The sequence below is a fragment of the Delphinapterus leucas genome, chromosome 20 (genome assembly GCF_059928025.1).
Source record: "Delphinapterus leucas isolate spDelLeu-1000000601 "Yukka" chromosome 20, BTC_Dleu_Yukka2, whole genome shotgun sequence".
In the NCBI taxonomy this organism is placed as follows: domain Eukaryota; kingdom Metazoa; phylum Chordata; class Mammalia; order Artiodactyla; family Monodontidae; genus Delphinapterus; species Delphinapterus leucas.
Window position 1 is genome coordinate 48,590,764 of NC_143148.1, and position 21,213 is coordinate 48,611,976.

At 44.0% G+C, this 21,213-nt stretch overlaps 1 protein-coding gene and 2 pseudogenes across 5 annotated transcripts in view; 2 read left to right on the forward strand and 1 right to left on the reverse strand.

Annotated features, from left to right (window-relative positions):
• Positions 1-21,213, reverse strand: part of LOC149744701 (uncharacterized) — a 105,810-nt gene that overhangs the window by 81,041 nt on the left and 3,556 nt on the right. Inside the window, exon 1 of one of the 5 annotated variants that reach the window (XM_089903313.1) lies at positions 1-18,695. This exon is cut by the window's left edge and continues 20,924 nt beyond it. The exons of the other annotated variants lie outside the window; for them this stretch is intronic. The gene's annotated coding sequence lies outside the window, so the exon portion shown is untranslated. Of the gene's footprint in view, positions 18,696-21,213 lie in introns of those variants that run through there. 5 annotated transcript variants of the gene reach the window in all.
• On the forward strand, positions 9,322-9,421 carry LOC115802528 (U6 spliceosomal RNA; annotated as a pseudogene).
• LOC111179705 (4-hydroxybenzoate polyprenyltransferase, mitochondrial pseudogene) lies at positions 13,914-15,905 on the forward strand (annotated as a pseudogene).

Sequence of the window (21,213 nt, forward strand, 5' to 3'; positions counted from 1 at the left end):
GAAATTAGAACACTCCCTAACACCATACACAAAAACAAACTCAAAGTTGATTAAAGACCTAAATGTAAGGCCAGATACTATGAAACTCTTATAGGAAAACATAGGCAGAACACTCTCTGACATAAATCACAGCAATACCTTTTTAGATCCACCTCCTAGAGGAATGAAAATAAAAACAACAATAAACAAATGGGACCTAATTAAACTTAAAACTTTTGCACAGGGATTTCCCTGGTGGTCCAGTGGCTAAGACTTTGCACTCCCAATGCAGGGGGCCCAGGTTCAATCCCTGGTCAGGGAACTAGATCCTACATGCCCCAACTAAGAGTTTGCATGCTGCAACTAAAGATCCTGCATGCCTCAACTAAAGGTTCCGCATGCCACAACTAAAAAGATCCCGCGTGCTGCAACTAAAAAGATCCTGCATGCCGCAACTAAAAAGATCCCACATGCAGCAACAAAGATCTTCCTGTGTGCTGCAACTAAGACCCAGAGCAGCCAAATTAGTTTTTAAAAATTATTATTTATTTTAAAAAAAACAACTTTTGTACAGCAAAGGAAACCATAAACAAAACGAAAAGAGAACCCGCAGAATGGGAGAAAATATTTGCAAATGAAGCAACCAACAAGGGATTAGTCTCCAAAATACATAAACAGCTCATGCAGCTCAACATCAACAAAACAAACAACCCATCAAAAAATGGGTGGAAGATCTAAATAGATATTTCTCCAAAGAAGACATACAGATGGTCAAAAAGCAGATGAAAAGATGCTCAACATCGCTAATTATCAGAGAAATGCAAATCAAAACTACAATGACATATCACCTCACACCAGTCAGGATGGCCATCATTAAAAAATCTACAAACAATAAATGCTAGAGAGGGTGTGGAAACAGGGAACCATCCTACACTGTTGGTGAGAATGTAAATTGGTACAACCATATGGATAACAGTATGGAGGTTCCTTAAAAAACTAAATGTGATCCAGCAGTCCCACTCCTGGGCATTGACAGATGAATGGATAAAGAAGATGTGGTATACATATATACAACGGAACATTACTCAGCCATTAAAAAGAATGAAGTAATGCCATTTGCGTCAACATGGATGGACCTAGAAATTATCATACAGGGACTTCCCTGGTGGTCCAGTGGTAAGACTCTGTGCTCTCAATGCAGGAGGCCCAGGTTCGATCCCTGGTCAAGGAACTAGGTTCCACATGCATGCTGCAACTTAGAAGTCTGCATGCCACAACTAAGAAGACCACATGCCACAATAAACATCCTGTGTGCCACAACTAAGACCCGGTGCAGCCAAAATAAATACATACATATATACGTACATAAATAATTTTTTTTAATTATCATACTAAGTAACCCAAATAATGAAAGATAAATATCATATGAGAGACCTTCAAGATGGCAGAAGAGTAAGATGTGGAGATCACCTTCCTCCGCACAAATACATCAGAAATACATCTACATGTGGAACAACTCCACAGAACACCTACTGAACGCTGGCAGAAGACCTCAGACCTCCCAAAAGGCAAGAAACTCCCCCACGTACCTGGGTAGGGCAAAAGAAAAAAGAAAAAACAGAGACAAAAGAATAGGGACAGGACCTGCACCAGTGGGAGGGAGCTGTGAAGGAGGAAAGGTTTCCATACCCTAGGAAGCCCGTTCACGGGCGGAGACTGCAGGTAGCGGAGGGGGGGAAGCTTCAGAGCCACGGAGGAGAGCACAGCAACAGGGGTGCGGAGGGCAAAGCGGAGAGATGCCCGCACAGAGGATCGGTACTGACCAGCACTCACCAGCCCGAGAGGCTTGTCTGCTCACCTGCCGGGGCAGGCGGGGCTGGGAGCTGAGGCTCGGGCTTCGGAGGTCAGATCCCAGGAAGAGGACCGGCGGCGTGAACACAGCCTAAAGGGGGCTAGTGTGCCACAGCTAGCCAGGAGGGAGTCCGGGAAAAGGTCTGGACCTGCCTAAGAGGCAAGAGACCATTGTCTTGGGGTGCTCGAGGAGAGGGGATTCAGAGCACTGCCTAAATGGGCTCCAGAGACGGGCGAGAGCCGTGGCTATCAGCGTGGACCCCAGAGACCGGCATGAGATGCTAAGGCTGCTGCCGCCGCCACCAAGAAGCCTGTGTGCAAGCACAGGTCACTATACGCACATACCCTCCCGGGAGCCTGTGCAGCCCACCACTGCCAGGGTCCCGTGAGTCAGAGACAACTTCCCCGGGAGAACACACGGCGCGCCTCAGGCTGGTGCAACATCACGCCGGCCTCTGCTGCCGCAGGCTCGCCCCGCATCCACACCCCTCCCTCCCCCCGGCCTGAGTCAGCCAGAGCCCCCTAATCAGCGGCTACTTTAACCCCGTCTTGTCTGAGAGAAGAACAGACGCCCTCAGGAGACCTACACGCAGAGGAGGGGCCGAATCCAAAGCTGAACCCCAGGAGCGGTGCAAACAAAGAAGAGAAAGGGAAATCTCTCCTAGCAGCCTCAGGAGCAGCAGATTAAACCGCCACAATCAACCTGACGTACCCTGCATCTGTGGAATACCTGAATAGACAACAAATCATCCCAAAATTGATATGATGCACTTTGGGAGCAATGATATATATTTTTTTTTTTTTCTCTTTTTGTGAATGTGTATGTGTATGCTTCTTTGTGTGATTTTGTCTGTATAGCTTCACTTTTACCAACTGTCCTAGGGTTCTGTCTGTCCATTCTTTTTTATAGTATATTTTTAAACGCTTGTTATCATTAGTGGATTTGTTTTCTGGTTTGGTTGCTCTCTTCTTTCTTTCTTTTTTTTTTTTTTTTTTGCGGTATGCGGGCCTCTCACTGTTGTGGCCCCTCCCGTTGTGGAGCACAGGCTCCGGACACGCAGGCTCAGCGGCCATGGCTCACGGGCCCAGCTGCTCTGCAGCATGTGGGATCTTCCCAGACCGGGGCACGAACCCGTGTCCCCTGCATCGGCAGGCGGACTCTCAACCACCACGCCACCAGGGAAGCCCCTCTTCTTTCTTTCTATTTTTTTAAATTTTTTAATCACCTTTTAATTTTTAATAATTATTTTTTATGTTTTACTTTAATAACTTTACTTAATTCTTTCTTTCTCTCTTTCTCCCTTTCTCCCTTTCCCTCTTTCTTTTCTCCCTTTTCTTCTGAGCCGTGTGGCTGACAGGCTCTAAGTGCTCTGCCTGGGTGTCAGGCCTGTGCCTCTGAGGTGGGAGAGCCGAATTCAGGACAGTGGTCCACCAGAGATCTCCCAGCTCCACATAATATCAAACAGAAAAAGCTCTCCCAGAGATCTCCATCTCAACGCTAAACCCAGCTCCACTCAAAGACCAGCAAGCTACAGTGTTGGACACCCTATGCCAGAAAACTAGCAAGACAGGAACACAACCCCACTGATTAGCAGACAGCTGCCTAAAATCACAATAAGGTCACAGACACCCCAAAACACACCACCGGACGCAGACCTGCCCAGCAGAAAGACAAGATCCAGCCTCATCCACCAGAACATAGGCACTAGTCCCCTCTACCAGGAAGCCTACACAACCCACTGAACCAACATTAGCCACTGGGGACAGACACCAAAAACAACAACAACTACGAACTTGCAGCTTGTGAAAAGGAGACCCCAAACACAGTAAGTTAAGCAAAATGAGAAGACAGAGAAACACATGGCAGATGAAGGAGCAAGGTAAAAACCCACCAGACCAAACAAACGAAGAGGAAATAGGCAGTCTACCTGAAAAAGAATTCAGAGTAATAATAGTAAAGATGATCCAATCTTGGAAATAGGATGGAGAAAACACAAGAAACGTTTAACAAGTACCTAGAAGAACTAAAGACCAAACAAACAAAGATGAACAATACAATAAATGAAATTAAAAATTCTCTAGAAGGAATCAATAGCAGAATAACAGGCAGAAGAACGGATAAGTGACCTGGAAGATAAAATACTGGAAATAACTACTGCAGATCAGAATAAAGAAAAAAGAATGAAAAGAATTGAGGACAGACTCAGAGACCTCTGGAACAACATTAAATGCACCAACATTCAAATGATAGGGGTCCCAGAAGAAGAAGAGAAAAAGAAAGGGGCTGAGAAAATCTTTGAAGAGATTATAGTTGAAAACATCCCTAATATGGGAAAGGAAATAGTTAATCAAGCCCAGGAAGCACAGCGAGTCCCATACGGGATAAATCCAAGGAGAAACACACCGAGACACATGTTAATCAAACTATCAAAAATACAATGAAAAAATATTAAAAGCAGCAAGCGAAAAACAACAAATAATATATAAGGGAATCCCCATAAAGTTAACAGCTGATCTTTCAGGAAAAACTCTGCAAGCCAGAAGGGAGTGGCAGGACATATTTAAAGTGATGAAAGGGAAAGACCTACAACCAAGATTACTCTACCCAGCAAGGATCTCATTCAGATTCGACAGGGAAATTAAAACCTTTACAGACAAGCAAAAGCTAAGAGAATTCAGCACCACAAAACCAGCTTTACAACAAATGCTAAAGGAACTTCTCTAGGCAGGAAACACAAGAGAAGGAAAAGACCTACAATAACAAACACAAAACAATTAAGAAAATGGTCATAGGAACATACATATCGATAATTACCTTAAGTGTAAATGAATTAAATGCTCCAACCAAAAGACATAGACTGGCTGAATGGATACAAAAATAAGACCCATATATATGTCTAATAGAGACCAACTTCAGACCTAGGGACACATACAGACTGAAAGTGAGGGGATGGAAAAAGATGTTCCATGCAAATGGAAATCAAAAGAAAGCTGGAGTAGCAATTCTCATATCAGACAAATAGACTTTAAAATAAAGACTATTACAAGAGATAAAGAAGGACACTACAGGGCTTCCCTGGTGGCGCAGTGGTTGAGAGTCTGCCTGCCGATGCAGGAGACATGGGTTTGTGCCCTGGTCCGGGAAGATCCCACATGCTGCAGAGAGGCTAGGCCCGTGAGCCATGGCCACTAAGCCTGCAAGTCCAGAACCTGTGCTCCGCAACAGGAGAGGCCACAACAGTAAGAGGCCTGTGTACTGAAAAAAAAAAAAGGACACTACATAATGATCAAGAGATCAATCCAAGAAGAAGATATAACAATTGTAAATATTTATGCACTCAACATTGGAACACCTCAATACATAAGGCAAATGCTAACAGCCATAAAAGAGGAAATTGACAGTAACACAATCATAGTTGGGGACTTTAACACCCCACTTTCATGAATGGACAGATCATCCAAAATGAAAATAAATAAGGAAACACAAGCTTTAAATGATACATTAAACAAGATGGACTTAATTGATATTTATAGAACATTCCATCCGAAAACAACAGAATACACTTTCTTCTCATGGAACATTCTCCAGAATAGATCATATCTTGGATCACAAATCAAGCCTTGATAAATTTAAGAAAATTAAAATCATATAAATTATCTTTTCCGACCACAATGCTATGAGACTAGATATCAATTACAGGAAAAAAATCTGTAAAAAATACAAACACATGGAGGCTAAACAATACACTACTTAATAACCAAGAGATCACTGAAGAAATCAAAGAGGAAATCAAAAAATACCTAGAAACAAATGACAATGAAAACATGATGACCCAAAACCTATCAGATGCAGCAAAAGCAGTTCTAAGAGGGAAGTTTATAGCAATACAGTTCTACCTTAAGGAACAAGAAACATCTCAAATAGACAACCAAACCTTACACTTAAAGCAATGAGAAGAACAAAAAAAACCCCAAAGTTAGCAGAAGGAAAGAAATCATAAAGATCAGATCAGAAATAAATGAAAAAGAAATGAAGGAAACAATAGCAAAGATAAATAAAACTAAAAGCTGGTTCTTTGAGAAGATAAACAAAATTGATAAACCATTAGCCAGACTCATCAAGAAAAAAAGGGAGAAGACTCAAATCAATAGAATTAGAAATGAAAAAGGAGGAGTAACAACTGGCACTGCAGAAATACAAAGGATCCTGAGAGATTACTAAGCAACTATATGCCAATAAAATGGACAACCTGGAAGAAATGGACAAATTCTTAGAAAAGCACAACCTTCCGAGACTGAACCAGGCAGAAACAGAAAATATAAACAGACCAATCACAAGCACTGACACTGAGACTGTGATTAAAAATCTTCCAACAAACAAAACCTCAGGACCAGATGGCTTCACAAGCGAATTAAACATATAGAGAAGAGTTAACACCTATCCTTCTCAAACTCTTCCAAAATATAGCAGAGGGAGGAACACTCCGAAACTCATTCTACAAGGCCACCATCACCCTGATACCAAAACCAGACAAAGATTTCACAAAGAAAGAAAACTACAGGCCAATATCACTGATGAACATAGATGTAAAATTCCTCAATAAAATACTAGCAAACAGAATCCAACAGCACATTAAAAGGATCATACACCATGATCAAGTGGGGTTTATCCCAGGAATGCAAGGATTCTTCAATATATGCAAATCAATAAATGTGATACACCATATTAACAAATTGAACAATAAAAACCATATGATCATCTCAATAGATGCAGAAAAAGCTTTTGACAAAATTCAACACCCATTTATGATAAAAACCCCCCAGAAAGTAGGCATAGAGGGAACTTATCTCAACATAATAAAGGCCATATATGACAAACCCACAGCCAACATCGTTCTCAATGGTGAAAAACTGAAACCATTTCCAGTAAGATCAGGAACAAGACAAGGTTGCCCACTCTCACCACTATTATTCAACACAGTTTTGGAAGTTTTAGCCACAGCAATCAGAGAAGAAAAAGAAATAAAAGGAATCCAAATCGGAAAAGAAGAAGTAAAGCTGTCACTGTTTGCAGATCACATGATACTATATATAGGGAATCCTAAAGATGCTACCAGAAAACTACTAGAGCTAATCAGTGAATTTGGTAAAGTAGCAGGATACAAAATTAATGCACAGAAATCTCTTGCATTCCTAAACACTAATGATGAAAACTCTGAAACAGAAATTAAGGAAACACCCACATTTACCATTGCAACAAAAAGAATAAAATACCTAAAAATAAACCTACCTAAGGAGACAAAAGACCTGTATGCAGAAAACTATAAAACACTGATGAAAGAAATTAAAGATGATACAAACAGATGGAGAGATATACCATGTTCTTGGATTGGAAGAATCAACATTGTGAGAATGACTATACTACCCAAAGCAATCTACAGTTCAATGCAATCCCTATCCAACTACCAATGGCATTTTTCACAGAACTAGAACAAAAAATTTCACAATTTGTATAGAAACACAAAAGATCCCGAATAGCCTAAGCAATCTTGAGAAAGAAAAACGGAGCTGGAGGAATCAGGCTCCCAGACATCAGACTATACTACAAAGCTACAGTAATCAAGACAGTATGGTACTAGCATAAAAACAGAAATATAGACCAATGGAACAGGATAGAAAGCCCAGAGATAAACCCACGCACATATGGTCACCTTATTTTTGATAAAGGAAGCAAGGATATACAATGGAGAAAAGACAGGGCTTCCCTGGTGGCACAGTGGTTGAGAGTCTGCCTGCCGATGCAGGGGATGCAGGTTCGTGCCCTGGTCCGGGAAGATTCCACATGCCGCGGAGCAGCTAGGCCCGTGAGCCATGGCCAAAAAAAAAAAAAAAAACTAAGGAAAGACAGCCTCTTCAATAAGTGGCGCTGGGAAAACTGGACAGATACATGTAAAAGAATGAAATTAGAACACTCCCTAACACCATACTCAAATATAAACTCAAAATGGATTAAAGACCTAAATGTAAGGCCAGACACTATAAAACTCCTAGAGGAAAACATAGGCAGAACACAATGTGACATAAATCACAGCAAGATCCTTTTTGACCCACCTCCTAGAGAAATGGAAATAAAAACAAAAATAAACAAATGGGACCTAATGAAACTTAAAAGCTTTTGCACAGCAAAGGAAACCAATAACAAGACAAAAACCTCAGAATGGGAGAAAATATTTGCAAACGAAGCAACTGACAAAGGATTAATCTCCAAAATATACAAGCAACTCATGCAGCTCAATATCAAAAAAACAAACAACCCAATCCAAAAATGGGCAGAAGACCTAAACAGACATTTCTCCAAAGAAGATATACAGACTGCCAACAAACACATGAAAGAATGCTCAACATCACTAATCATTAGAGAAATGCAAATCAAAACTACAATGAGATATCACCTCACACAGGTCAGAATGGCCATAATCAAAAAATCTGCAAACAATAAATGCTGGAGAGGGTGTGAAGAAAAGGGAACCCTCTTGCACTGTTGGTGGGAATGTAAATTGATAGAGCCACTATGGAGAACAGTATGGAGGTTCCTCAAAAAACTAAAAACAGAACTACCATACGACCCAGCAATCCCAACACTGGGCATATACCCTGAGAAAACCATAATTCAAAAAGAGTCATGTACCACAATGTTCACTGCAGCTCTATTTACAATAGCCAGGAGATGGAAGCAACCTAAGTGTCCATCCACAGACGAATGGATAAAGAAGATGTGGCACATATATACAATGGAATATTCCTCAGCCATAAAAAGAAATGAAATTGAGTTATCTGTAGTGAGGTGGATGGACCTAGAGTCTGTCATACAGAGTGAAGTAAGTCAGAAAGAGAAAAACAAATACCGTATGCTAACACATATATATGGAATCTGAAAAAAAAAAAAGGGTTATCAAGAACCTAGGGGCAGGACAGGAATAAAGACACAGACGTAGAGAACGGACTTGAACACTGGGGAGGGGTAAGGGTAAGCTGGGACGAAGTGAGAGAGTGGCATGGACTTATACATACTACCAAATGCAAAACAGATAGCTTGTGGGAAGCAGTCGCATAGCACAGGGAGATCAGCTCAGTGCTTTGTGACCACCTAGAGGGGTGGGATAGGCAGGGTGGGAGGGAGACACAAGAGGGAGGAGATATGGGGATATATGTACATCTGTATAGCTGATTCACTTTGTTATAAAGCAGAAACTAACACACCATTTTAAAGCAATTATACTCCAATAAAGATGTTAAAATATATATATATGATATCACTTATATGTGGAATCTAAAAAAAATAATAATAATACAAATGAACTTATTTCCAAAACAGAGACTCACAGACATGGAAAACAATCTTATGGTTACCAAAGGGGAAAGGGAGGTGGGGTGGAGGGATAAATTAGGAGGTTGGGATTAACATATACACACTGCTATATATAAAGCAGAGTGCTCGCCTTGGCAACACATATATTAAAATTGGAAGGATACAGAGAAGATTAGCATGCACAAGGAAGACCCACAAATTCGTGAAGTGTTCGATATTTTTGTTCAGAAAACATAATGAAGATGAAGAGTCACCAAACAAGCTCTATATGTTGGTTACCTATGTTCCTGTCACCACTTTGAAAAATCTACAGTTAATGTGGATGAACACTAACTGCTGATTGTCAAATAAAATTATAGAACTGCAAAAAAATAAATAAAATAAAATAAACAACAAGGACCTACTGTATAGCACAGGGAGCTATACTCAACATTTTGTAATAATCTATAAGGGAAGAGAATCTGAAGAAGTACATATATATATATATAATCACTGTGCTGTACAACTGAAACTAACATATTGTATCACTAAATCAACTACACTTTAATATTTTAAAAAACAACAAGAACAACAAAAAAGTCTTAGGAGCTCTGTGCCAGAAATGGGGATGAGGATCAAATATTTATTTATTATAAATCACAGTTTCACAGTTGTCAACCAAGAAATAGTGCAGGAGGCTGCAAATAAGAAACGAGTTTACTGGGCGTCCTAAGAATTCCAATTCAGGAGACACAGAATCAAGCAAAACCAAAAGAGTGTTTCCAGGAAGAGTCACAGCTTACAGAGGCAAAAAGCCACAAAGTTAAAAGTTGCCTGGCAAGAATTGTGATCAACTCTGACACAAGTTGGAAAACATTTGTCCTTAAGGAATCAAGTTATTTTAGGGTAGGGTCCAGTAAGTAGATAGGCTATCATGAGTTATTTTAGGGTAAGGGTCTGATAAGTATCTTGAGTTTCTGGCAGATGTTCTGAATGACTCCATTAGGACAGTAAGTGGTCAAAAGGTCAGATTCCATCCAGGCTGAGATGTGTATAAGCCACATTTCCTTAATGGCCTCCAGGCTCTCTTAGCAATGGCAACTCCATTTTGCTTTTCCTTTCACACAGTCCATCCCTTGGTCTTCAAACATGAATCCTTTATAACAAAACAATCTTAAAAGTCAAAAGATACTGGCACATTACTAGAATCCCATTTAGTTATTAATAAGTATCCAGTCCACCAGGATTTCATATGAAAATGTCTACCACAGTGAGGTGGAAACCGAGGGCAGTCAAGAGTTCGATCCCTTAAACTCTAACTTGCTTAGTAACATCCCATAACCTGCCCTCACCAATCAAGCTTGTCTTAAATGTTCCTGCAAATTGTATACCCTCCAAGCTTCACATAGCTTAGACACATAGCTTATGGTAAGACTCCTTTAACCACCCCCAACAGATAACACCTGTGATACAAGGGTCACTATAGTAATGGTTAGTTTGTTTTTCAGGAACATGGAGTTAGTCTTGCCAAGTTCAAACTGACTGGCACCATGGACCCTCCTGCTGGGCCTGCACAAGTGTCCAATGGATGAGTTTTTGATGTCAGGGCCAAAATCTCCACCCTCAGATCATGCTAACACCACCATTTTCTGAACATGCACCCCTGAAGAAGCATGTAACTCAGATATGCCTGTACAGAGCAGCCAGTACTTCACCTTTTTCCTGCCTCCAATCAGCTGGAAAGTCAGCTGATAGCTTTCTGGGAGTTCCCTTGTACATAACTTGTTGCTTTTCCCTTGCTGCTTTTAAGGTTCTCTGGTTTTTTTCGTTTGTTTTTTTGTAATTTATTTATTTATTATTGGCTGTGTTGGGTCTTCGTTTCTGTGCGAGGGCTTTCTGTAGTCGCGGCGAGTGGGGGCCACTCTTCATCTCAGTGCACAGGCCTCTCACTGTCGTGGCCTCTCTTGTTGCAGAGCACAGGCTCCAGACGCGCAGGCTCAGTAGTTGTGGCGCATGGGCCTAGTTGCTCCGCAGCATGTGGGATCTTCCCAGACCAGGGCTCGAACCCATGTCCCCTGCATTGGCAGGCAGATTCTCAACCACTGCGCCACCAAGGAAGCCCAGATTCTCTGTTTTTAATTTTTGCCATTTTAATTACAGTGTGTCTTGATGTGATTCTCTTTGGGTTGATTCTGTTCGGGACTCTCTGTGCTTCTTGGACCTGAATGTCTGTTTCCTTTCCCAGGTTAGGAAAGTTTTCAGTTACTCTATCTTCAAACACATTCTCAGTCCCTTTCTCTCTCTCTTCTCCTTCTGGGATCTCTATCATGTGAATTTTAGCATGCTTGATGTTGTCCCAAATTCTCTTAAACTGTCCTCACTTCTTTTTATTTTTTCTGTTCAGCTTCAGTGATTTCCATTACTGTCTTCCAGCTCACTGATCTGTTCCTCTGTCATCTAATCTACTTTTGTTCCTTCTAGTGTATTTTTTATTTCAGTTATTGTGTTCTTTAGCTCTGTTTGGTTCTTCTTTATAAATATAAAGGCTCTTTGTTTAACTCTTTGTTAAACTTTTCACTGTTTTCATCCATTCATCTCTCGAGTTCTTTGATCATCTTTATGATCCTTACCTTGAACTTTTTTGTTGTTGTTGTTGGCTGCATTGGGTCTTCATTGCTGCACATGGGCTTTCTCTGGTTGTAGCAAGTGGGGGCTACTCTTCATTGCGGTGCACAAGCTTTTTTTTAGTTCTTCTTCTGGGGTTTTATCCTGTTCCTTTGTTTGGAACATGTTCCTCTTGCCACATCATTTTGCTGTTTTTATTTCTGTGTATCTGGTACATTGGTATTATTTCCTGACCTTGGAGATGTGGCCTTTTGTAGGAGATGTCCTAAGCCTCCCAGCAGCACACTCCCCTCTGGTCACCAGAGTTATGTGCCCTAGGGGTGCCCCTATGTCCATGAGGGCTGCGTGGGTCCTTCTGTTGTGGTGGGTTGACTATGTGGGTGGTCTGCTAGGCGTGGCTGGCCCCTGGTCCAGTTGGTTGCCAGGTCCTCCTTGTGCAGAGGGTGCCAGCCATGTTCCCAGGGCTGGGTCACAGGCAGCTGGCGGTGGAAGCCTGGGGGAGGGGGGTCCCAGGACTACTGCTGGCCCACTGGTGGGCAGAATGGGGTTCTAGGGTGAGTAGCTGTGGGGCTGGGGCTCCCAGGTCCATTGCCAACCTGCTGGCGGTTAGGGTCAGTTCCCGACATGGCTGACTGCAGGTTCCGGGATGTCCCAAAGCTGGACTTGGCCCACTGGTGAGTGGGGCTGGAAACTGGAGTGGCTGGCTGAGGAGTGCAAGGTGTCTCAGAGCTGGTGTTGGCTTGCTGGTGGGCACAGCTGGGGCCCAAGGAGCCCTGGGGCTGGTGTGTTAGTTGGGTCCTGACAAGGCCAGCTGCAGAGCTGCAGTGATCCTGGGGCTGGTGCCCACCCACCAGTGGGTGAAACCAAGTCCTGGGGCCAGTACTAGCCCACCAGCATACAGAGTCAGGTCCTGGGATCTCTGGCTGCAGGGGTCCCAGAGCTGGTGTCGGCCCACTGGTGGGTGGGGCTGAGGCCCAGGGGGTCCTGGGTCTAGCGCTGGATTGCTGGTGGGTGGATCCAGGTCCCAGGGTCTCTGGCTGCAGGCCCCTGGAGGTCCCTGAGTTTGAACCCAATTTTCATCGTATGTGTGAGGAGATTTCCCCCACACCAAACAACTCCATTCTGAGGCCGTCTACCTGGAGATGTAAGCAGCTTTTGTCAGGAAAGAGCTCTTGGCAGTAAAGAGCTCTCTGCAGGAGGCACCTTGTCTTGTCACTTTAGCTAAGCTATATTCTAACTAACCTTAAGCCAGGCACCCCCATGCTCTACTCATCTCCGGCCCAAGCACACCTTTCCTAACTTTGTTTTTTTTTTAATAAATTTATTTATTTTGTTTATTTATTTTTGGCTGCGTTGCATCTTCATTGCTGCACGCGGGATTTATCTAGTTGTGGTGAGTGGGGGATACTCTTCGTTGTGGTGCATTGTGGTGGCTTCTCTTGTTGCAGAGCATGGACTCTAGGCACACAGGTTCAGTAGTTGTGGCACGTGGGCTCAGTAGTTGTGGTGCACAGGCTTAGTTGCTCTGCGGCATGTGGGATCTTCCCGGACCAGGGCTGGAACCCATGTCCTCTGCATTGGCAGGTGGATTCTTAACCACTGTGCTTCCAACTTTCCTAACTTTTTTTTTTTTTTTTTTGCGGTACGCGGGCCTCTCACTGCCGTGGCCTCTCCCGTTGCGGAGCACAGGCTCCGGACGCGCAGGCCCAGCAGCCATGGCTCACGGGCCCAGCCACTCCGCGGCATGCGGGATCCTCCCGGACCGGGGCACGAACCCACATCCCCTACATCGGCAGGTGGACTCTCAACCACTGCGCCACCAGGGAAGCCCCACCAACTTTCCTAACTTTTGATCACACAATACCATGCCTAACCTGTTGGTTCTTTCCATAGATCAAAGAAGTAGAAAGGAAGAATAAGTAATTAACAGATGACCAGATCTCCTCCCTAGCTTCCCCTTCAGTAATCTCTCAAACTGTGTGAACAAGATAGCATCTAAAGAAAGGTCGACAAGCCTGCATGCAGTGGGAGATGGTGACAAGTCTGATCCCCTATTTCAATGAATAACTGAGACCAGTTCCCCTTTTCCCTTTAAAAACTTCCATGGCCGATGCTGGGCGCGGGAGGCGTGGGGCTTGCGGGCCAGGACACAGGCGTGGCTATGGGGCTCACACGGCCGCTCCCTGGCCTTGGCGCACGCGGCCCGCGAGCTCCACACGGGAGACTGGCGGCCCTCGGCGGGGCCGGGGCCGGGCGGGCGTCGGCTGAGCCTGTCGGCCGCGGGGATCGTGAATTCTGTGCCCCACCGTCTGCAGCCCCACCTGTTTCTCATGCGGTTGGACAAGCCCATCGGAATCTGGCTGCGGCACCTGCCATGTACTCGGAGCACTGCTTTGGCAGCCCAACCAGGTTGTTTTCCGGATTGGTACGTGTTATCCCTCTCTGGCACTGGAGCTGTTCTTCTGCGTGAAGCAGGCTGTACTATTAATGACATGTGGGACCAGGACTATGATAAAAAGGTTCCAGGAACAGCGAGTCACCCAATAGCTACTGGAGACATTTCAACTTTTCAATCCTTTGTTTTTCTCGGGGAACAGCTGAACTTGGCACTAGGTGTTCTTCTGTGTCTGAATTACTACAGTATAGCTCTTGGAGCAGCATCCCTACTTCTTGTCATCACCTACCCGCTAATGAAGAGAATTACATACTGGTCTCCATTAGCCTTGGGGTTGACTTTTAATTGGGGAGCATTACTTGGATGGTCTGCTATCAAGGGCTCCTGTGATCCATATGTTTGCCTCCCTCTTTATTTTTCTGGAATTATGTGGACTCATATAAGATACTATCTATGCTCGTCAGGACAAGACAGATGATGCTCTGATCGTGCTGAAGTCCACGGCAGTGCTGTTCTGTGAAGATACCAAGCAGTGGCTCGGTGGCTTCAGTGTGGCAATGCTGGGGGCACTGAGCCTGGTGGGAGCGAACAACGGTCAGACTGTGCCCTACTACACTGCTCCGGCTGCTGCAGCAGGAGCCCATCTGGCTCACCAGATTTACACTCTGGACATGCACAGACCTGAGGAGTGCTGGGATAAATTCACCTCCAACAGAACAATAGGACTAATACTTTTTTTTAGGGATTGTCCTTGGGAATTTGTGGAAAGAAAAGGAGACAGATGAAACAAAGAAAAATACAGATAATAGAATGGAAAATTAGCAAATTGAGTTTATCTGGGGATTTTTAAAATAAACTTTTACAAAACACTCTCAGGTCTTATTACCACATAACTGGATCTGAATAACAGTCTTACAATATGTTAATGAATTACAAACCAGTAGATGAAGTTTTAGAGCATTTTTGCCTGGATTCTAGTTCAAGTATGTACTAGTCGAATTCTTACCCTGTCACAGAAACCGGGAACTCTTCAGGATTTGCCATCGCCTGCAGTACTTTTAAGTTAATGCATGCTTCTCATTATAATTCTCAGTTACAGGAATTACGTGAGTTTGGGCACTTTGGAAAAAACCTAATGTGTGTCTCATCTAAATGAATGTCTCTGTATGAAAATGGACTCTCTTTTTAGGGGAAAGTAAAAGTTGCTACAGAAAGTTTGGGCTTATTGTTCTCTGTGTTGACCTTTACTTACGGCCAAAAGCTGTAATTCAGGAAACCATTCTATTTTTTATATTTTAAGAGAATTTAAATCAGTAAACAAAGATTTTTACCTATTATACCTGTTAAACAAAACAACAAACTTCTATGGCCAAGCATAATCTTCAGAGTTAGATTTGGGACACGAGTCTGCCTTCTCTCCAGGATGCTAGCTTTCTGATTAGGAACATTAGGAAAAGGAACATTTTTCATTTCTCCTAACACTTGCCTCCTGAGTATTGATTTTCAAGCAGTGGCAACTGGACCCGAGTTTGGTAGCAGAGGTAGCCTCAGATTCTGCATTTTAAGGCTTCAGTCCTACCAGACAGCACCCCGACTCATTTCACACTCCAGTCACAGGTCCACGTTGTTACCTGTGCTTCTGACCAACCAGCTATAAATCAGAGGTTCCCACGACCCCCTCCTTGGGTTCAATTAATTTGCTAGAGTGGCTCTCAGAACTCCAGAAACTCATTTTTACTCACTGGATTTATTATATAAGAATATAAGTCAGGTGGAACAGAACAGTAGTCAGTTGAGAGCCCAGAAATAAACCCACACACCTACAGTCAATTAATCTGCAACAAAGGAGGCAAGAATACATAATGGAGAAAAGACAGTCTCTTCAGCAAGTGGTGTTGGAAAAGCTGGACAGCCACATGTAAATCAATGAAGTTAGAACACTCTCTCACATCGTACACAAAAATAAACTCGAAATGGCTTAAAGACTTAAATGTAAGACTGGATACTATAAAACTTCTAGAAAAGAACATAGGCAAAACATTTTCTGACATAAATTGTAGCAACGTTTTCTTAGGTCAGTCTCTCAAGGCAATAGAAATAAAAGCAAAAATAAACAAATGGAACCTAGTTAAACTTACAAGCTTTTGTACAGCAAAGGAAACTATAAACAAAATGAAAAGACAACCCACAGAATGGGAGAAAATATTTACAAATGATGCGATCGACAAGGGCTTAATTTCCAAAATATACAAACAGCTCATACAGTTCATACAGCTCAATATCAAAAACAAACAACCCAATCAAAAAATGGACAGAAGACCTAAATAGACATTTCTCCAAAGGAGACTTACATATAGCCAACAGACACATGAAAAGATGCTCAACATCACTAATTATTAGAGAAATGCAAATCAAAACTACAATGAGGGGCTTCCCTGGTGGCGCAGTGGTTGAGAGTCCACCTGCCGATGCAGGGGACATGGGTTCAGTCCCTGGTCCAGGAGGATCCCACATGCCGCGGAGCAACTAAGCCCGTGAGCCACAACTACTAAGCATGCGCTCTAGAGCCCGTAAGCCACAACTACTGAGCCCGTGTGCCACAACTATTGAAGCCCACATGCCTAGAGCCCGTGCTCCACAACAGGAGAGGCCACGGCAGTGAGAAGCCCGTCCACCACAACAAGGAGTGGCCACCGCTCGCCACAACTAGAGGAAGCCCACGCCTAGCAACAAAGACCCAACTAAGCCAAAAATAAATAAATAAATTTATAAAAAACAAAAAAAAACTACAATGAGGTACCACCTCACGTGGGTCAGAATGGCTATCATCAAAAAGTCTACAAATAACAAATGCTGGAGAGGATGTAGAGAAAAGGGAACCCTCCTACACTGTTGGTGGGAATGTAAATTGGTACAGCCACTATGGAGAACAGTATGGAGGTTCCTCAAAAAACTAAAACTATAGTTGCCATATGATCCAGCAACCCCACTCCTGGGCATATATCCAGAGAGAACCATACTTCAAAAAGATACATGCACCCCAATGTTCATTGCAGCACTATTTACGATAGCCAAGACATGGAAACAACCTAAATGTCCATTGACAGATGAACGGATAAAGAAGTGTGGTACATATATACAATGGAATATTACTCAGCCATAAAAAAGAATGAAATAATGCCATTTGCAGCAATGTAGATGGACCTAGAGATTACTTTCTGAAGTCAGTCAGAAAGAGAAAGACAAATACCAGATGATATCACTTATACGTGAAATCTAAAATATGACACAAATGAACTTATCTACTAAACAGAAGCCGAATCACAGACACAGAGAACAGACTCGTGGTTGCCAAGGCGGTGGGGGGAGGGATGGACTGGGAGTTTGGGATTAGCAGATGCAAACTATTATATAGAGAATACATAAATAAGTTCCTACTGCATAGCACAGGGAACTATATTCAATATCTTGTGATAAACCATAATGAAAAAGAATATGAACAAGAATTTGTGTATATATATATATACATATGTATAACAGAATCACTTGGCTATACAGTAGAAATAAACACATCATTGTAAATCAACTATACTTTAATAAAATAAATTTTTTTAAAAAAGAATATAACTCAGAGGACTTCTCTGGTGGCACAGTGGTTAAGAATCCGCCTGCCGGGCTTCCCTGGCAGTGCAGTGGTTAAGAATCCGTCTGCCAATGCAGGGGACATAGGTTCGAGCCCTGGTCCAGGTAGATCCCACATGCCGCGGAGCAACTAAGCCCGTGTGCCACAACTACTGAGCCTGCACGCCACAACTACTGAAGCCCACGCACCTAGAGCCCGTGCTCCACAACAAGAGAAGCCACCACAATGAGAAACCTGAGCACTGCAATGAAGAGTAGCCCCTGCTCACCGCAACTAGAGAAAGCCCACATGCAGCAATGAAGACCCAATGCAGCCAAAAATAAATAAATAAATAAATAAATAAATAAATGAGTGAATGAATGAATATAACTCAGGAACAGCCAGATGGAAGAGATGCACAGGGCAAGGTATGGGGAAGGGCACAGAGTATACACGCTCTTTCCAGGTGTACCACTCCCCCTGGATCTCCACGTGTTCACCAGCCCAGAAGCTCTCCAAACCCCGTCCTTTTGGGGTTTTATGGCTGCTTCATGGTTGATTCAACCTCCCTGGAGGTCAGATCCCTCTAATCACATGATTGGCTTCTCCAGCAACCAGCTCCCAACCTTAGGTGAGTTCCAAAAGTCACCTCATTAACATAAAAAAGACACCTTTATGACTCTCATCACTTCAGAAATTCTAAGAGTCTTAGGAGCTCTGTGCTAGAAATCGGGATGAAGAGCAAATATTTGTTTCTTATTATCAGTCACAATATCACAAATGGGTTTATTATTTCCATGGCCATAGTGACCCAAATGACCCCTTCATTTCCAACCCTGAAGAGTCCCACTTTGACCCTGAGTCCAGAGAATTCTTTTCACAATGAGAGACTGTCACCACTCAACCATGAAAAGCCCCTATACTTCAAACTCCCAGTTTCCCCCAATGGATTTTGGTTTATAACAGCCCCTCCCAACTTCCCCTTCTCTAGGAAAGAGGTTCCTCTCCTTTGTTTTACTGGACTTCCATGTGGTTTGCACTAGGTGCATGTCCCAGATCGCAATTCTTTGCTGTTCTCGAATAAACAAATTTTGCTAGGCTGTTTTACTGGTTTAGGTTACAGACTCATGGCCCTCTACTCCAGTTGCCCTGGAAGGGTCTCCCTTGAACAAATTTCCCTCAACAAAAAAGATTCCCCACTCCCTCTTCAACAAACCCCCAACTTAGACAATAAGTTGCCTCTTATGGGAATACTTATGGGACTACTTAGGGAAGCCTTATGGGAATACTTAGGCAAGCCTCTACTGGGAGTTCCAAAAACTCAGGGGTCCTGGCCACTTGACCTCTGGGTAGCCAGTCTCAACTCCAGGCCCTGAAACCTGAATTCTCCAGCTACAGCCTCCCTCTGCTGTCCACCTTCCTGCCACACAGACACCTCCTGACCCCGAGCCTGTCCCCGATGCTCCCTCTGCCTGCTTCCCTAACCTCCAGGGCTGGCAGCCACCTAAGCCCCTACCCTAGAAAACTGGCAGCTCCCTGAGGCTTGTCCCACCTCCTGAGGACAATCATCCTTATACCACTCTGGTGGTCCATTTGGGACAATAAAAATTTAGTCCTTTTTGGCCCTATTAGGCTCTGGGGCCCAAGTCACTGTCATTCGAGGCAATTCCTCTAAATTCCCTAAAAGGAAGTCCGTTGCCTATAAATCAATCAAAGGTGTAAAAACCCATTCGGATGTAACTATTGGGACCATTCATCTCAAACAGCTGGCTACCTCTGGTGGTGCCCCCCTGGTTTTTTCTTTTCCTATTGCAGGCATGGTCCATTGACACAACACCATGCCCCATGGACTAAGCCCAAGCTCTTGGCTTCGCTGGTAGGACTCGCCAATTGGGCACCGGTGACTCTTTCTCCGGGTCAAGATGGTAAACATTCTCCAATACTGATGTAAACAGGGCACTGAAGGCCCATGTCCTATGATTAAAGATATGCTTGAGGGACTTCCCTGGTGGTCCAGTGGCTAAGACTCCGAGCTCCCAATGCAGGGGGTCTGGGTTCGATCCCTGGTCAGGGAACTAGATCCCACATGCAGCAACTAAGAATTAGCATGCTGCAACTAAAGATCCCGCACATTGCAGTGAAGATCCTGCATGCCTCAACTAAGACCCGACACAGCCAAATAAACAAATATTTTAAAATAAATACATAGGACATCGCTGGTGGCGCAGTGGTTAAGAATCCACCTGCCAATGCAGGCCACACGGGTTCGATCCCTGGTCCGAGAAGATCCCACGTGCCGCGGAGCAACTAAGCCCGTGTGCCACAACTGAGCCTGCATGCCACAACTACTGAAGTCCACACGCCTAGAGCCCGTGCTCTGCAACAAGAGAAGCCACCGCAATGAGAAGTCCACGCACCGCAACGAAGAGACCCCGCTCGCCGCAACTAGAGAAAGCCCGCGTGCAGCAACGAAGACCCAACGCAGCCAAAACTAAAAATAAATTTTAAATAAATACATACATAAAATAAAGATATGCTTCAGCTGAGAGTCATTAGGGCCACAGTCTCCTTTGCAATAGCCCCATGTGGCTGGTACTTAAGCCAGCCACTAATGATGGCGCCTCACCCTTGACACTGGAAACGTCAATGCTCAGGTTCAGGTTCTCCCCGCTTAAGGCTTCAACTCCTAATATCATAGAACTCATTGAGGACATACAACGGGTCCAGGAAGCATCCTCAGTAGTCGTTAACCTACTCACCAGTTCTATTCTGTTCCCATTATGGAGGATGGGGACATGTTCCTTGGGGAGACCCACCACTCCCTCGGGCAGGTTGATTTCCTTGGCCGCTGCCCCCTCCTGTCAACACACTCTTCGCTGCTGACACGCAGGACCCCTCTGCTCGACCCCCGCCCAGGGTTCCTCCTCAAACAGGCCTTTCCTGACTACATTTGTCTTGTGCCCTTTGCATCACTAGACATTACTGACTCTGACCCGGGCACCCACTTTGCTGGCCTCACCAAGCACGAGAACAGCATATTTTCTTTCTTTTTTGGCCGTGCTGAGCCATGCCGAACAGCTTTGCAGATCTTAGTTCCCCGACCAGGGATTGAATCCGGGCCAGCAGTGAAGCACCGAGCCCTAACCACTGGACTGCCAGGGAATTCCCAGAATGGCCTCCTTAAAGAGCCTCTCCTTACAAGCAAGTGGTCCCTGAAATGGATGAAGCTAGGGCCCCATCTTGCTTGATTCTCACCCCCGGGGCCTTCTTATCCCACATAACAATTACTATCCACCCCCCACCCCGAAGTTCCACTTTCAGTCATCTCCGGCAATCCTCAAGCTTTCACCCTCCAAGACAGGGTGCTTTTTATTCTGTCCTCTGACTCTACTC